The 18,662-nt window shown below is 40.3% G+C and overlaps 1 long non-coding RNA gene across 1 annotated transcript in view; it reads right to left on the bottom strand.

The window, feature by feature from the left end:
* The window catches only part of LOC133481619 (uncharacterized), a 33,138-nt gene extending 21,339 nt beyond the window's left edge, over positions 1-11,799 (bottom strand). The window contains exons 1-3 of the long non-coding RNA XR_009789628.1: positions 11,663-11,799; positions 11,372-11,474; positions 11,095-11,192 (exon numbers count right to left, since the gene is read on the bottom strand). This is a non-coding gene — a long non-coding RNA (uncharacterized LOC133481619). The remainder of the gene's footprint in view (positions 1-11,094; positions 11,193-11,371; positions 11,475-11,662) is intronic.
* Positions 11,800-18,662: the final 6,863 nt, after the last annotated feature.

Genomic DNA, 18,662 nt, shown 5'->3' with positions numbered 1-18,662 from the left:
TATTTATCACACTTTCATAATTGCATGCCATTATGAATGGCCATGTTTGAGAATAGTACTTGTGCTCTTCAGAGACTCGAGGCGGAGGAGGGATTAATGAAGTGAGGCTACATTCAAATCTTGCTGGTGGTTTTAAAAAAACTGCAAACTACCCACTTAAATCTTAAAACATTTCATATAATCGTTTTTTGGGGTATCTGAGTCATTGTGATAGAGAATATGCAAAGTGACTTTGTCATTTTACCATTCTGCTGCTGTGGCCTTATAGAATAACCTTTTCAGGTTGCAATATTAATCGAACGAATAACATTTGACCCTAGGTAGTGTCTGTATGCAATGTGTTCAGTTTGAATTTGTGTCAAGTTGCTTCTGTCATAGATAAATGATATTCAGGCCAGCTGACGAGCACAACTTTGTCACTTCTCTGCATAGTCAGCCTCAGGGCCTACTGCATCTCGAATGCTGGATTGTGAGAGTTGGGCCCGTCTACAGAGTGCACATTGAATTGTTTACCTTCTGCTGTACATATGCTACAATTGTAGGAAGGCTGCGAGTCAGAGTAACTTTGTTAGTTATTGCCCATAATAAGAAAGGCAAAAGCATCTTTCTCAGTGTCTGCTTACGGTTGTTTTGATATTACAATACTTTTTTTATTTTAATTAGTGTGCTGTCTGTCTTGTATACAGTGGTGGCTTGAGACGTGAGTTTAATTTGTTTTGTGACCACTATTATACCTCAAAACAGTCGTGTCCCTATTGAAATGAACAAAAATCCAATTAATTTGCACCCCCCCCCCCAAAATAAAAAAACCCAAATTAGGTTTTTAATGTGTTTTTTTTCAAAAGACAAATTGGAAAAAAACAGTGTTGTAGTCAGGGTTTGACATTAACTTTTCAGCTTACCAGCCACTGCACTCAGGGCACTCGTATCTCAAGAAAATAAATCGGCCAAGCGACAGCTCGTATCTCAAAAACTTAACGAAACGGTCAAGGCACTTGTATCTCAAGGCACCACTGTATTGGCTTGGTTCCTTGTTTATATTGTCAGCACTTTGTTGTTTCCACAGGAGATAGCTGCTCAAAGTTGATTTTAAAGGCATGTTTTCCGCATGATGAGAAAAAGATTTGATTGATATGCTCGTATAAATCTCTTTAAGAGGTTGGACGGACCTTTTAAAAACACTGCAGAATTGTGGCCAATAATTGGGTACTGAAAGGCTGTAGATATATATACAGAAAAAAAAATGCTATCTAGAGGCCAACAGATGCTTTGCTAGAACAATACTGATGTGTTTGCCTTGCACGTGTCGACATTTACACACATTCTCTCACACAGTACACATCGTCTAATGGAATCATATGAGGTATTATGCTTTTAATCTGCAAACACGTTATCAAATTACATGAACACTCTTCATTTTCAATTTGGTAATTTTATGTAGTGGTAATTTATTTCAACTGGCCTACTTTAATGAAATTATTCCTGATTTATGTCTATTTGTCCAGCGCCATGGTGATGTCCACTGCCTTTATGAGGCTTTTGAGTTTTGCCATTTAATAAGAAGTCACTGTGGGAATATTTGGTGTTGTGGTTCCTCACAAGAATAATCAACTCATCCACTGAAGTTGTGCAGTGATTAAGTTTTCAGCTGAATATTACCCAGCTAGAGAGAAGTTACTCGCTTTTATAAGCGTATGTTGACTCAGCTTTGCGGCTTGGTCGTGACATGATGCTGGGTTTATTACCACACAGCCTCTCGGGTGAGTGACAGACGTTAATTGCACCCATGAAATTTATTTCCCTAAGAATTTGCTCTTCTAATAAATTTCTCATGCCAGAATGTGTTTGGTACTGGTGCTTCTGCAATGCTGGTTTGTAAGGAAACTTAGTATCCCATAATATGTTGCTTCCTTAGCATCACTGTGCAAGCTTCTCACATACAGTATAAACAAAACCCTAGAGCGACATGCCACAGAAAAATGAAGGATCACGCCACAACACACCATAAACGTGCTTGACATGCTCCTCTAAAAACACACACAGTACCTTTTCCCTACATACTGTATATTTTTATTCCTACATTTTCATTAAAGATTGTTTTAAGTAACCCAGCAACCTACAAGCTTTTTACTCATAAAAAATGTTTGTTCTAAATAAGACTCAATTCTCACAAGGTCTACATTGAGAGAAAACATAATGGGGCAAACTAGAACCAAAAAAAGCTTGTAGAGTGGCAGGTGGCCCCCAATTTGTAACGTGCATGACTGCCACCTAAAGAACTGGAGTACAACACTTTATGTCAATTGTTGTCATGTCAATTGTTTAGCAGTGGTGGAGGTTTGAGCTGTTCTAAGTGCCATTCTAGTTTTGCCATTCATTCCACTTCTCTCTGTGGCATTACTTTTCTATAGTCTTAAGGTGATGAGTTAAAAAAAAATCAAAAAATCTCAAGACATTATTTGTGCCAAGGAAGATTTGCATATTGTGTTCCTGTTTCCTACATAAGAACGGATGATGACAGTCTCATGCCCCACTAAAAGCATGGAATGAGTTTACTTCTGCTACTTAGGACCAGGTGGTCAAAGAGAAAAAGAAAATTGATGAATTGATTATGTTGTACAATGTAGAATCATCGACAATGCAATAAATTGATCTCACTGAGGCATGGATTCTGTGTCATGTTTGTAAGAAAACATTCATTGGTCAATACCACCTTCTTCTTAAAAAGTGTGCCATTGTTCATGAATGAGGTCCATTATCCCATTCTACTCTTTTGAGACCAGACTGAAGTATAACTATAAGTTAGCATGTCATTGGACATTAAGAATGATCTGTGTTGAATGTGACAGACTTTTTGCACCACTGTCTGAACGTTCAGTGTGTAATGTCGACCCTTCTCCGCATGCAGATTATTAATGGGATAGAAGGCAAGAGACTAGAAGAAAGTAGCAGAGTATATATATATATATATATATAAGTATATAACCCCATGTGCCCCGAAGCTGATATGCTATTCTCCACGGAAAGCCTACAGAAATGTTAGGAGATGGAGGTGCTTGAGTGTAGTCTGTTAGCTGAATTGAGTTCCAGCACAGTTCCCTGTGGATGTTCCCAAAACAACATTTGGCCTAACGGGCAACTCACCTGCTGGAAGTCAATTTCATTTGAATATTTCCCAAATGTGGACGAGCTAAGTCTTTTCTAAGCAAGAATATTGCAATGCTGAAAACTTATCTTTGCAAATAAATGTCATGTTAAAAACATTAATATTTTATAATGGTTCACTGCAGCCCAAGTCCCCTAATATCGACCTTCAAGCTTTTTCAAATAGGAAATAGCAAAATTTGCATCTGAATATGCATCCTATAAGAATATCCTTGGGTCTGATTTGTCCCGATTTTAGGGTCCGAAACAGGTTGGGGGCGACAATCTTAAATAATGAACGTGTTCAATATTTACAGTACGACCAAAACTCTTCATGTGTGTGGGGGAGACCGACGTCTGTGATGTGGAATGGAATGTAGCCAATTAAAGAAGCACCCTGCAATAAACTAAACATAAAGTAAAAACAAAAACACAAACGTCTTACCCGATGTTGTTTTTTGTATAAAAGTGGGTTCCCCAAGCAAGTCTTTTTTTGACGACAATGGTCCCGCCTCTGGTCCCCTTGGAAACATTCGGCAAAGATCAACGTAGTTGCTCTATTCAAACAATGATGGTGGGACGTTTGTGACCAAAAACAACAAACAAAGTAACAACAAATCCCATCTTTCTAATTTTGTTTCAGATGCGCGTGTAGGATGGGGTCCTTGGCAAAATGACTTGACTCAATCCAGTGCAAAGTGGCACAAAGCAGTCTCATTTGAGCCACCCACCATTTTATGCAACGTAAAAGTATCCCTCACATTATACTTAATAATTTTTCTGACAGTTAAAGCGCTCAGGTTTTCCTGATTGTGAATGAAGCACGAAGTTGCTGGAAACTAATTTGCCAATCACTGGCAAATTCGGAAGTATGTCATGGATCTGGTGCAAGTAGTCCATTGGAGGAGAATCCATCTCATGTTCCAGCCACTGTGTCCAGCAACCTCTACACCGATGAGACCCATCATCTCAGGGTTGTACAAAGATTTATTTATCAATGATATTCACTGACAACCTTCACTTTGTCAGTACAACCATTGAGGACTAATTGATATCTATTTGATGCCATCTTTTGGCAATTGTAAATCCAAAAATAATTCACCGTTAGAACAAAACCTAACACAGAAATGTTCCACTCATATCCACTCACAACAATTCTCACTGCAGTGGTGAGACATTATTAATGGGCCAGCGGCCTTCTAACACCTAATAGTGTTGACGGGATGATGGATTTTGACTCAAACTCTCCCTGACAGTGTGACTTCATATGTGAGAAATGGGAGAGTGGAGAGGGCACTAATATTACACCGTTTAATAGACCTTTTCCGTAGTAGAAAAAGTGGATGATCGTGCTGTTTTTTTTTCTTTTTCGCTCAGTTTCTACTCAGTGCAAGATACAGTATTTGCAAGATCCTTCAGAAGATACATTTTAGTATGATCTTAGTGTTGTGAGGAAGGCCTGCACAGCACAGTACATCTACTTTTGTACCACGGGTACTCTTGAAATGAAGTTTGCATGTACGCATGACAATATAATATGGCTCTAATCTTATTAGTTACGACAATAGAGGAACGCAGCACCAGCTGGCTGACAACAGTGAAACTAGATTACCAGGACAACACTTCACATCTGTTCAATAACAATGCTTTTTGATGATTGGGCAGCAAAATCTGTCTAATCTCAGAATGCCCGCCACTCTGAGATTTTTCTGTAATTATGATCTCTACTACTACAGGGGATTCTTGGTTGACAACGGAGTTCCCATCCTGTCGCGGTGATGTAACCCGAATTTGTACATAAATTGAAATACTAACCCACACTACTGCAGTAGTGAGGGTGACAATCTGTTCCTTTACTCAACACACAGATTTTTGTAAGCGGCCAGGAGACAACAATTCCAGGAAGTCGACTCTGATTCTGGGAAACATGAGGACAAAGCAATAAGGGGAGAACTCACTGGTGAAAACATTTCATTTTGTTTTTCGTACAGTTACATAACCAGGTCAGAATGATCCCATTCTACTGTGGGTTCACGTTAGGTCACTCTACTATATATTCCCCCGTTTTGGGGTCATTGTCCCCAAACCAAACTAATGTTTCATGTTTTCCCTCTGTCCCAATGAGAAAATGATTGTTGCGGGCCGATATATCCTAAAATTCATCTCACGGTATGAATTGAATCAATATGTATACATCGTGATAGAAAGTTAAGTGTCAAAATTGAAGTCATTCTGAATGGTTATATAGTCCCGAGCTAAGCTAAATTGATTAAAAACAAAAACGGGTATAATGTAACTTTGAGAACATTCAACTTGCCCATCTCAAAACTTAAAATGAAAATTCAGCATTGTATGGCTCAACATAATGAAAAGGGACACAAAAACATTGCTGATACACAGTAAAAACACAATTTAATATAGTATGTACTAATAACTGCGATTGGCTGGCGACCAGTTCAGGGTGTACCCCGCCTCTCGCCCAAAGTCAGCTGGGATAGGCTCCAACGCACCCGCGACCCTAGTGAGGATAAGCGGTACAGAGAATGGATGGATGGAAACTTTAATATACTTCTGACCTCATGAGCTTCCCCTGGCTGATGTACGTGGTAACATGCTGATCCCTTTCTGGTTTTCAGACGTGTCGTGTGTGCCTCTTGTGTAGCTGTTGTATTACTTTCTCTCTAGACACCTAATTTACCTGCTAATTTGCTGTTCACAGTTGGTTACTTTCCCCAATGACGTGGTTCAGTGGAAGAACAGTGTTTAGCTGCGATATACAGAGAGCTTGTGCGTAGGGGTGGCCGATATACGTCACCTTCGATATAATCGTGACCGTTCCTTTAACGATGAGCAATTTTACATTATCGAGTATCCATAGTGTCTCTAAAAGAAAACAACCGAACGGGTGCATGGACGGCATATGAGGAGGAGAGAAAGGAAGCAGTGCATGAAAGTCCACATTCGCCAAATCAGCGGACATGATTCAGTCACGTGACTCAGTGGCAAGCAAAATAAACTCTCGCTCTCAAACTAGCGGACCGAGCAACCTTTTCAGGAGTTCAGCAGCAAGTGGGTGAATTGTCCATTGTTTGGACCTCAATGGAACGCTTTTATAGTTTTTTGTTGGCCAACAGGAAAATGATACAGGCCATTGATGTACACGCTGGCTTCCCAAACGTGGCCAGATTAAGAGCGAAACAAAGAGAATGGACGGTGCTGTTACGATCATATATTCGCTGGAGGATTTATACATTTTGCATAACATTTATAAAGAAAACTACATTCTCATTGTCATCCCGACTGCTGGCGAGACTAATCAATGAGCTAGCTAGCATAGCCCTACTTTTTGTAAGTCCATCCATCCATCCATTTTCTGAGCCGCTTCTCCTCACTAGGGTCGCGGGCGTGCTGGAGCCTATCCCAGCTATCATCGGGCAGGAGGCGGGGTACACCTTGAACTGGTTGCCAGCCAATCGCAGGCTTTTTGTAAGTAAATACTGTATTTCAATACCCCATCACCAATCACCCAGTGCTTTACTTATTTGATTTGCGTGCACGTGCCCGTGAGTGTAAAGATTGATCTTTTTTTCCATTTCACGCTTCATAAGAAACACCTTGTCATGTGGAAAGGTTTTAAAACTTTGTGATGAAGCTAGCAAATCTAATTTCCCTCACGGGATGACTAAAGTATTCATCCAGCCATCCATTCACGACTTCCGCTAAAGAAAAGATGATAAAATCTGCAAAATACACTCAAAGGACCCTCGCTGAGTCATTTACTAAACATGTACTACATGACAAAAACAACAACAAACGGTGGCAAGACATAAAGAACGCCATCAACTACATTTCTTTCTGCACTGTTCTAGCCAAATTTCTTTGCCAGTGTGTACTGGAGTGACAAACTTGTCTATTTGGTTGAAAATATTTCATTACTTACATTTTGATGTCATTTTAACTATTATTTTTTTTTAAATAAAAGCTTAACTAAAGTACTATTGTGTAAACATGATTTAGTGACAGCCCAATCCCCAGATGCTGCCAGATCTCGACCAATCTCGGAAGCTAAATAGGCTTAGTCCTGGTTAGTACTTGGATTGGAGACCACCTAGGAATAGCAGGTGCTGGGGTTGGCCAGTAAGACAATCACCTGCTTCTGTTAAAAAAAACTACAGATTACAGAATCTGCAATTTGTGGACTAATGTGCCTCATGGCATTGAGAGCTCTAACTAACTAAACCTGATTTGGCATGTTCTCCTGTATACAGCCTGGACTTGAAGTAACTTGAAGTTATTAATTGTCAAATATTGCCACACAATATTCTTGTGCAATATGCTGATAAATGTCCTGGGAAGAGCAAGTTAGCTTAGCCCCTAGAATTCCCCCAGTAGTTCCCGAGCCGTGGGGAAAGCAGGAACGGGTGGGTAACTGTTTAATGTGGACGTGGCGATTTTTAACCAGCTCTGAGTTGTTTAAAAAAGGTTGTGCTGGCAGCTCCCAAGTCAGATGTGCTTGAAGATTTTTCACACTGAGGTAGATACAATGACATCATCAGCAAACATTGTCACGATTGGTCAGGATAGTCCAAATCGATAGGCCAAACGTATACCGTCTTCTGTATGCTCGCACCCCTACTATTACAACATGACACCTACTAAGGTATGCTAATCCATTTCCATTTTGTCACTTTTGGCCAATGAACTCAGCTTGAACCAAAGGCAGGAGGTAAGTAACCCTTTTCCCGTCACTCAGCCACTTAAGCTTTGGATAATGCCCTTTCTCAGAGATATGTACAGAGACACGCAATGCTTAAAACAGCTTGCACAGTTTTTCCCCAAAATGGATGAACGTGAACACATCCTCAGTTCGACATGAGAGCTGCAAAGAGTGTCACCCTGTTTCATATCTGTACATGTTTCAAGGACCCTTCACCAAATAAGACAATCCCTGCCACTCTGAAGTCCTCCCACACAAAAAGACTTTTGGGTTTGGTCATACTTATCAAAGCATTTGCTCTTTCACCGCTCGAGTTTTCTTTCACGCCTCGCACGAGTGGAGGGGTGAACGTAAAAAGCCCAGTTAACCTCAGCCAGGGCCTTGGGGGATATGTGAGTGCTGTATGCTACATGTCTGAAGCTTAATGAAGTCTCACAGTCAACTACAGCTCAACTCATCCTCTGTAGTGTGAGTGTGCATGGACTCACTTTCTGGATGTTCTTCGGCGTGTTTTCTTAAGATCAAGGGTTAACTACACAGGGCACGATATCAAAGGCATGAATTTTTTTCTGTCAAAACACTGTTGGCTACGCGCAGCAATTACCATGGAGACGGCACTTCTAATTCTCAGCCCCTTAACCCATCTGCCTGTCTTATTGACTGCACCTACAGTGTATTGATCAGTTTTTTTTTTTTTTTTTTTTTTTTACAATTTGTGTGCAATTTAATCCAATAATAATATTCTCATTTACGTTGAAAGACACTGTCACTCATCATATTGGTTTCACGACGTAATACCGCAGGCTTTTTACTTCCCCTTGGCATCAAATCTTCAAATCTCAGCAACTGACGTGATTAAAACCACAACAAAAGTGTACCATTTTCAAACCATTGCTGTGTGCCTGCGTGAGTTGTGGTGACACAGACCACAAACATACATAGCATTCCCTCAATAGTTGCATTAAATTCAACTACAAAACTATTGCCAAGCTTATTTCAACATTAAATACATGAACTCACATCCTATAGTCTTTTACATTTGATATTTTTACCATGCTTTTCCATATATATGATAGGGAAAAGAACGGAATTGTCACCGTAATTAAGATGCTTTGTGGGGACACGGAGATTTCCTAAAAGATCTCTTTGTTGTTGGCTGAATTGCCTTAACAGAATGTTGCTTCGGTGGGTGTTTTTTTTTCTTAATTGATCATCACTGCTCTGATCTGTTAATCAAGGTCTAGCGTTGCATAAAAACTGCTCATACAAAATATGAATATTTGGATGATTCACTCTGTATACAAAATTATGCACAATTGTAATTTGGATCCTGAATCACAAAGCCATGAACAATTTGGCATTTAGCTGAGACAAAACAGATTGAAAAACTTTCCCAGTGGTTGTGAGGCAGTCGGAGTTAATGCAGCGTGGCAAACCTCCAGCTCAACTCGCTTGTCAGCGAAGGGTTGCTGCTGTTCCAGTTTCCTATTTTGTCTTGGATGTCTGCTGTGGTGGTTTGGAGATCTATTTAGGAAATCTCAATGGCAACGTCCGCAGTAAAATGGTCCAGTCCCCACTCGGGAGCTTCCATGTTACCTATTCGGTACAGTAGTCGATATATCTGCAGCCACAACTCCTTTATACATACATGGACAAAATTGTGCCACATTTAGTTGAGCCTGCTGTTTGTTCGACAATAGTGTATCTATTGCAATGTTGCTTTTTTTTTATGACAATAAGAAAGTACAGTGTCAAAAACATTATTGGCAGAGTTAATGGTGACAACTGATTTGGAAAACCAAATTATTATCTAGAGACAGTAATGCAATAGTTTGTGTATAATTGCTGTACATCCGGGATTTATACAATATTTACACTGTAGAACTGAATGAGGCTGAATAGGTGTTTTGAAACATTTGATGTAGTCCAAAGGAAAGAAAAAAAAACCCGATTGGATTGAAAACAACATCATGTGTGGAAACAAATGTTTGCTGTGCCATACTCAATGGATTAACACCACCACACCCGCGCACACATACATAGTTACAGACAACCATTATAAAGCAGCCAACAGTTCTATTTGCCTTCCTCAGACACAGACTCCCTGGTTGCAGCTTTAAAGGAGAAGAGATTACTCCCTCTATTTCCAGGGAAATTGATTTTATATCGCTTGTGTGTGTTTGTAAATCAGACCTCCATTTCCAACCAAGCAGGGGGTATTACTCTTATCTCCTTGACTGTATTTGTAAAAGCACAGCGATATAGGTTACAAGTTCTCAGATTTTCTACCTGCCTGCCTTGGGAATTTATGTTTCCTGCTACAGCAGCTATTTATCTAATGGAATAAATCAATTAAAGTGGAAAAGAAAGTCTAGAGAAACATGACATGTTTCCTGCCTTGCTAAAAATAGGTTATTTGGGTTCACAGATCATTTGCGCTTGGATTAATACATTGCTGCAGGGAATTTGGAAGATTGAGTTGGCGAGGCCATGAATGAAGGTACATTTGATGCCTTTAAATCATTCAAATGTGTCAAATAGTAGAACCAGTTTGGCGATAATATCGGAGTTGTGAGTAAAATACATTGATGAAAAAAATAAAGGGACAGAGGAAATAGGACAAGTGTCAGTAAACCAGGCCTACGCATACTTTAACTTCATGCCAGTGTGTAAAATTAGTCTTAAATCGAGATTTAAACATTTCTACTGAGGTAACAGCCCCAATATCCGCGAGTAGGGCATTCCAGACTTCTGGAGCCCAGATAGAAAATGCTCTCGAGCCTGTGGATTTCTTTCTGGCTCTCGGAGCCACCAAAAGACCAGTGTGTTGCGAGGATAGGTTTCGGGATGGAACATAACAACTGGTGAGGGAACAAAGCTGGATTCGTCGGAAGAGGGACTGTAATTGCTGCGCTCTGTACATGCATTGTTTGGATGGTGCTGAACTTCGTGTATTTTCCGTCAGGTAGCTTATTGGGCAGCTAAAGGGTCTTCGGGAAGATGTCTGGTGTTTGTTCATGGCAGTAATTGTTTTCTTTTCACATCGAAGTCCATCTCTGTTTGTGAGGAAAATATCAGACAGAAATATCCTAGGCAGTATATTGCAGTCAGAGTGAGTCATTCCCTATTATTGCTACGCTTTGTACATGCATTGCTCAGACTGTGCTGACCTTCATAAATTTATGTGAGGCACCTTGTTGGGCAGCTAAGGTGTTCTAGGAAATAAGTAGTACCTTTGAGTCTTCAAACAGGGTGATCTTAGAATGAACAATCTCCGAGCTCAGAGTGCCACAGATTGTCATCAGCAGGTTGCAACGGAGCTTCAGAGAGACTGGAAGAGTCACAGAAGGACATAGATGTGAACTTTCTCAATGTGACACGAAGTTCTTTGAAAAACATCATATATGTTGTAATTCTTCTTTTGTTAAGTTCACTGTTTTTTCCTCCAGATGAGCAACTGCAATGTGGAAATGTTATGTTTCAATGAAGCCATTATTGATTGGGGCGTACCTCTACCGTAAGAACATGAACTGATGAAGCCTGCTCAGATGAAGGGCGAAACAACCCGAATAGTCCTGTTGGGATCGACTCAGAGCCCTGAGAATACAACGACCTGGATCCATGGGAATATTCACAAGGTTTAGTACAGACTTGTACAATAACAAAACCGAGAGGCGAGAGAAAAAAAATGAAAATGAGCAACTTCATATAACAAGTATGAAGATGATGAAGACTAGTGATTGAAATGCGCAGTGCTTCCATCATTTTGAAATCTGCTGAAGTTAATTTGATTACCCTTACCTCACTGGACATCCAGCCTCAGCATCCCGTACTCCTGCCTTTTCATTCTTCACTGGATGTGTCGCTCAGCCTTGAAATATTCATGCTCTTAACTGAAAAATGGATGCATCTGCTGAAAGGAGCACAAGTTGAAGAGAGAGGAGTTACGGTAGTTTTTCCCATAGATGCTCTCTTCTGATGAAAGTGCCAGCCAAGGAAATGTTGTTGCAGGATATGTGCATGATGTGATTGCGGTGTGTGTATACATTTCATGTGAGTCCACATGCTAATATGCAGACCTTTTTTAAGAGAAAATCAAGAAATTAAAGAAGGACACAAATGATAGAACTGAATATATTATAATATAATACATAATAATTGCAAGGTGATCTGTGTTCAATCAAGATTCCACTTAATGAAATGCCACACAATCTTTTTTCCCTCTTTGAAGTTGCACTCTAATTGACGACATATACTTTCCCCACTCTCCAGTGCATCTGTGCATCTTGTATTGATCATTTCCTTCACTTTACAGACTCGTTCATCTCATCCACAGCTGGTGTCTTACACACACAGGCATAGTATTTGTCTTTATAAAAAAAGAGCAAAGCAAAGCAAATGTATTTATATTGCACATTTCATTCGCAAGCTAACGCAGTCCTTTACCTAACTGATTAAAGTCACATTCCGATTTAGCTGCCTAAAATCAGATGCATTGGTGCAGACAAACCTAATCCCGGCATTCATTCACTCACAGATGAGTTGATAACAAGGGTGCAGTAATGTGTGTCTGCATTGATGATTGTGTGAAATGTTATGATGTAATTATTTTCTAAATGGCACTAATTTGGACAAAGTAAGGGGTCCCTTGGCTATACCGTCACAAAAGAAAAACAAAGTAAATATGGAGTTTCCATCACTCTGTTAGCCAAAGGCTAGCACATGTGAAAAGATTTTATGTCACCCGACAGATCCAATACAGATTTGTACACCTCTGTTTTTTTGTTCAAGTAAATAGTGTTGAGGATTCACTCATAGATGATGGTAAATCCATGGACTGTTCTTAGAGCATCCCAGCGAAGATGGACCTTACCCAAGGCCAAAATGATTCATCTACTGTATCTCTCATGTATAATGTATGAAGTGTAATGTATGTAATATGGAATCTCCCATATCTATCTGACTTAATGGCATCTACTGATGCTATTACCTCTGAATATGAGTTAACATCAACACTAAACGCCCACCCAAGGTCCTGATAGACACACTTGTCCAAACCTTTCCTGGTGACTCTGCAGCTGGGAGATTCGATCGGTGGACTCGTAAATAACACAGCAAACCTTACACAAACACACGTGCACATACACGTGCACATACACGTACACACACACACACACACACACACACAAACACGGTTGACGTGTACAACCCTTGTCAACATGTTTGAAACACAATGCTGTGATTGATATCCATGCTACAGATTGAAACACATATTCATAGTGCAATGTGTCCCACAGGTAGCTAACACAGAATAACACCGTTTTCAGCCGGCCGGGCTATTAATCATGGATGAACCTCTGCATCACCAACAAATAAGCCGAATTTCACCAGGGAGGGTGCATATACTCGCGCACACTGGCATGTAAGTGTGTGGACACACTCATGCACGCATGCATTTTATCAGCCTGATCTCATAGGGAAAAGCATGCTCTGACTGGCAAACAGAGCATTAATGCAGAGCGGGGGGCTCTCCTCTGGTCTCAATCTTTACTTATCTGTCTCTCTTATGTCCTTCCCTTCCTCCTTTCTCACCTTCGCTCTATCTTTTCCTCCTCATTACTTTATTTTGTCAAAAGAAAAAACAAACAAAAACAATTAGAAATCTGCAAAACAGTGTGCAGCTAGTCTGGAAAAACATAGTAACAGTCCTTGCATTTTTTTTTTTCATTTAAAAGCACCAGGATTTCACAGGCCACTACCCTGAATTATGTATTATTATTAGGCTCACACAAACGGTCATGAAAAATATGTTGGATATGATTCGATTTGGACACGGGGGGTTACAAGGTGCTAGAAAAGGGAATCTCGTTTACTTTCAGTGTGTCATCTGCAAGAGGGGTACTGTTCACTTAACAAGTTAAAATATTGCGTGTCTTTGTGGGTGGAAATGCATGGACGAATGCATGAAGCAGCTCTTTGACTTCAAAGCCTCTTTTAGCTCCTTGAACACGTGCAAATCTCTGAGCCATTCTGTCCCATAAACGCCCACCTCTGTTCCTTTCCCTTTTCCCTCAACCCTCTGACTGGCGGCTTTGTGCCCTGACAGATATACACTTCTTGGCTGCCTTACACACATGACTCTGGGGAAATGAGATACAAATGCCACACTATCTAAGGGATCACTGCCGAAAACCATGCAGTACCCTGACACCACACTCGGTTAGGTTTAACACAAACAGATTGTAAAAGTGTTACTTGAGCTTACGTGTGTGTGTGCGTGTGTGTGCGTGTGTGTGTGTATGCATGCCCTCGCCCAGCTACCTTTGGGCTAGAGGCAGGGTTAGGGTTTCAATTTGAGCGGTTGCGGTCCCGATTCCGGTTCCTAATAGCGATTCCGGTTCCAAACGATTCTCGACTCCGATACTTTCAGGGGGCTGGGTCGAAAAAGTTTGCGTGGTTTAAATAAAGGGTGTCCAAATTATGAACATCCTTTTTCTTAGCAGCCCGCAGCATAGACTAAAATGAACATTTGACTCGGGGTTCTTTATAACCAGTATCAAAATGAAACCTCTGAACTAAAAGGCAATGTGTGTGGAACCAACCCAATAGACTTAATATTTATCAATGAATGTTTCAGGTGAAAGTTAAATATAGCATTGTTAAAATCCTTATTTGCGACTGTTTTATCACATCAAATGGTTTATATGTGCAAGTTTTAACTTGACTTCCTATTTTAAGCTTCTCGCCTTTTATTTTGAAGGCTACGCACCGGAACTCAGCATTTTGGCATGAAATGTAACTTCATACGGCACTGGTGATTTATTTTTGTTTAATTAAATAGATGGAAGAAAATGCTATATAACGTTGATTCCTTTCCTTACCTAACGATGAGGCATAAGGTTAGTGTTTGTGATGCTGTGAGACAACGTTTATGTGAATTTTCTCCCAATTCTATTGTGATGTAAAGTTGCTACGGTGAAGTTTTAGCTCAATGTTAAGCTTTTTTTTTTTTTCTGTCATCAGCTCTTATGTTGGTTTGAAGACTAAAATAAATGCTAAAAGCCATCAGTGCAAAAGTGCAACCAATCGTTTACCTTGTTAGATGTCTCAATGTTGGCATAGACGTATTTTATTGTTTCACTAACCCAACTGACTGAGAGTTGGCTTCATTCACTGAAGCTCCCGCGCTGTGAACTGAGACTCGGAGCGCGTCAGATGCTACACATCATGAAAGCCTCCTTTGCACAATATAATCTTATTCCAAGTGTTGCACTGAGGCGACTGGTCATTCATTTTAACAAAGTTAAGACACACTTTTGTTCGCCACCGCCGCCGCCGTTGAGCACAAGCACGTCTACGTGCGTGTTCTTCTTCTTTGGTTTATGCCGCTTCTTGATTGGTTTTCACCACTTCTTCGGGGCCGGAGGACGACATTGAAACTGGGAAGCGAAATTTTTACATTTGAACGATTCGGGGAGAATCGGAACGTTAGCCCCGGCCGGTTCCAGACGGTTCTTGATTCTCGATGCCTTTTGTTCATATCTATGATAGCAATCAACCAACAAGTGGGAAAAGCATTCATGCTACTTCACCCACTTCCAAATATGAGCAAGCTTGTACCGAATGTACAGTATCATAGCTTAGAAGCATGTGAACAAGTGTGGCAATTAGCCAAGTGAAAAATAAGGACTTTTTTTTTGAATAAACCTTTAAACATATGAGCTATTTTTCTTTTTTCTTTTTTCTTCAGGGATGTTGTTTTTTGTTGCGTTTATTACAGAGACTGCAGACCTTCTTCTTTCTTTTATATCCAGTCTAAGGGTAAGATGTATTTAATTTTCTCTGCCCTTGGGTTAATTGCTCTGCTTTGCTGTAATAAAAAGGGTTAAGCTACAAAGCATTTCATGATGAATGTGGATGTTGCCTCCTATTCACTTCTTTGAGGTTGCATAAATCTGCTTTTAATTCCTGTTCCAAACACAGAAGAAACACAAATGATATTCTCTTTACATCGCTTACATCTAATACAGTGGATCCATGTGTCCTTTAATTTGCTGGTCTAATATAGCACTCTACCATAGTGATAAGAGAGAGCAATCGTCTTAGGTGTGGCAAAAGCTTAATCAATATTAACATATTCTTCAGCTCCCTCCCCATTGAATAATTGATATACCCACACAGTCTTGCTGAGAATGAAATAAGATATAGGAGTATTAAAATAACTTCCCAGAGATAAAAGAAAATTGATTAAAAAAAGATGGGTGAAAATTAAAGACAGGGTAAGCGAGCCTAAGGGATTGGACTTCGCATACAAATGAAGAGGTTGGGGTGGAAGGGAACAAAGGAACTTTAATGGAAGTTAGGAGCTCATTTATCCATCTCCAGTCATTGCACACTCGACCCTGTGAGTTTTTACCACACCAATCACATCACCTAACTGCATAAGCTCTAATCTCTGACCTCCTTGTAAAACATGCAGTTATTAATCATTGGCTGCTCATATGCACTTTCCACATGATTACTCTTCATTACAGCATGCAAAGTCAAAGTCTATCTCTGTGTCCCAAACTCCACATTATTCTTTAGGTGTGGCAGACAAATGATTTCCAACTATGCGTCATGATTAGGATGAAAGTTTTTAGAATTAACTTTCCATTAGTCTGATCGCTACTGCTTGAAGATCAAAGCTATGCCAGCTAGACAAATATACTGAATCGCCTTTCACAATGCATTCAAACCACTTGGCCTTGGGACTGTAAGCTCGAGCGAAGTAGCAAGGACAAAATGTAGTCCTTTTTCCAAGGCAGATGCAATAAGAGGATCAGGAATCAGAAAAATCCTCCAAATTGGACAACCTCAGCACTAACAAATCACTGCTGACACCTCAACTCACAGATCACATGTTGAGAGGGAAATGCAGACAGATGCTTGTTTGTTTGTGTGTGTGTGTGTGTGTGTGCGCGTGTACATGTGCATGTGCATGTGTGTGTGTGTGTTTTAAACTGTTTTCGGTATTCACGTGTGTAATATGGGGTGCAACTTAATTTGGTTGGCTGGGGCGGAAACAGCAACATGTCGAGGTGAAGTTTCTGACAGCTGTTTCAATTTGGTCAGACTTCAAAAAATGATGAGGAAATGAGATGTCAACATCTTGAGGGAAATTGACAGAACATATAAGACACTACCACAAATAAACCCTTGCTGCTATGACATCGGCAGGAAACACTGAACAGCAATGTTGTCTATGAATAATTACATCTTTCACTTTGATGATTGAGTGCTCATAGTACAGGTAATGAAGAAATATTTGCCTGTGCTACATTCCTCCGTAGCCTGTATGCACTGAGCATGTCCCTTGTGATTAAAGACCCTGTAAAGTGAACTCCGAAGTTGGTTTTTAAATACCTGTTTGAAGATAAGTGCTTAAAATGTGCAAAGAATGAAAACGATTGTAGCGATATAGTTTTAAACAGTTCTTCACCATATAGGTTTTCATGATTTTTGGGGGGTCGTGGCTGAAATGTCACCACGTGATGCACTTTGGAGTCCGATATGAGTCACACCCCCGCTATGTAAGAACTGTGTTCATGCGTTCAGGTGCAATTGCGATGTGCACTTAGCCAGCTAGCTATGCTTACACCCCGAAAATGCAGCTTTGAATCATTTAGTCCACTGGCGTGGCCACTTTAGAGTGCCTCGTTGTCGACTGTGAGTGCGCACATGTCATGATGAGAAAGGCGCAAGGACAGGGAAAGAAGAGGGGAAAAAGTAGTCTGACTTGACAGCCAGTGTGTGGACCGGGGCTTCACGCTGGAGTAACCGCTTTAGAGCGCCTTGGTGTCACAGCGTGACCCAATGGAATATATTCCAACTACCAGAGGCTTTAAAGGTCCCATATTTTTAGACCTCCACAGAGGGACTCTCTAACATGAACTTAGTATAAAAGTGTCAATTTCATTTCAAAAAAACACACCTTGCTTTCGTCATACGTGACAACGACTTCTGTTTGATCCAGGTTTGTATCTATATTTGGCTGAGACCGCCCCCTTTCCTCTGATTGGTCGCCTCCGTGTAGAAGACCCACTTGCAAGAGCACAAGTGTTTGTTGTGTTGACAGCGCTGGCTCTGGAGCAGAGAGGTAGGTGAAGATCTTCGCTCGTGACGTAGATAAGCTTGAGAAATTGGAATGCCCTGATTTCAGGCCTCTCGGCAGAAAAACACCTGGGACGCGGGAATGCGTGGATGATTTTAATTCATAGTTCACATGTTTACTGAGGCACCGTAGAGACAATATCACATCCCAAATACTAGCAAAAGTTGGTTTGGGGAAATACGACGCCTTTAAGTGGATGTATTTTTGGGGCTCAAACAGGATGTATATACTGATGTATACAGTATACTTGGCATTTTTTTGTTTGTTTGTTTTTGTTTTTTTCTTTCAAAATAAGAAGAGTTGTTTTAAAAAAAAAAACACTGGCGTGTCAAATTTAATAAATTTTCTCTTTACAGGTACTTTAAACACATCACAGCACACCACATATTACGTTCCAGCTACCAACATTCTTAGATTAAATTGAATGTCTTTGATTCCTCCTGAACGCTGGTCTTTGTTAACTCTAGTCAAAAGTCTTTGAGGAGTAGAGACCAAGTCCAGATCAAGCTAAGGCGTCTATGATTGATCATTCATTTTCATGGCCATCACAGCTTAGTTTGGGCAAAAGTTGCACTCCACCATGGACGGGTCTTGAGTCCATCATAGGGTAATTTTGAGTCCTTAATTCATATTAATTTTAGAGAGAAA

Source organism: Phyllopteryx taeniolatus, chromosome 1 (genome assembly GCF_024500385.1).
Source record: "Phyllopteryx taeniolatus isolate TA_2022b chromosome 1, UOR_Ptae_1.2, whole genome shotgun sequence".
Lineage (NCBI taxonomy): Eukaryota > Metazoa > Chordata > Actinopteri > Syngnathiformes > Syngnathidae > Phyllopteryx > Phyllopteryx taeniolatus.
The sequence above is the reverse complement of the archived record's forward strand: the minus strand, read 5'-3'. Positions and strand labels throughout refer to the sequence as shown.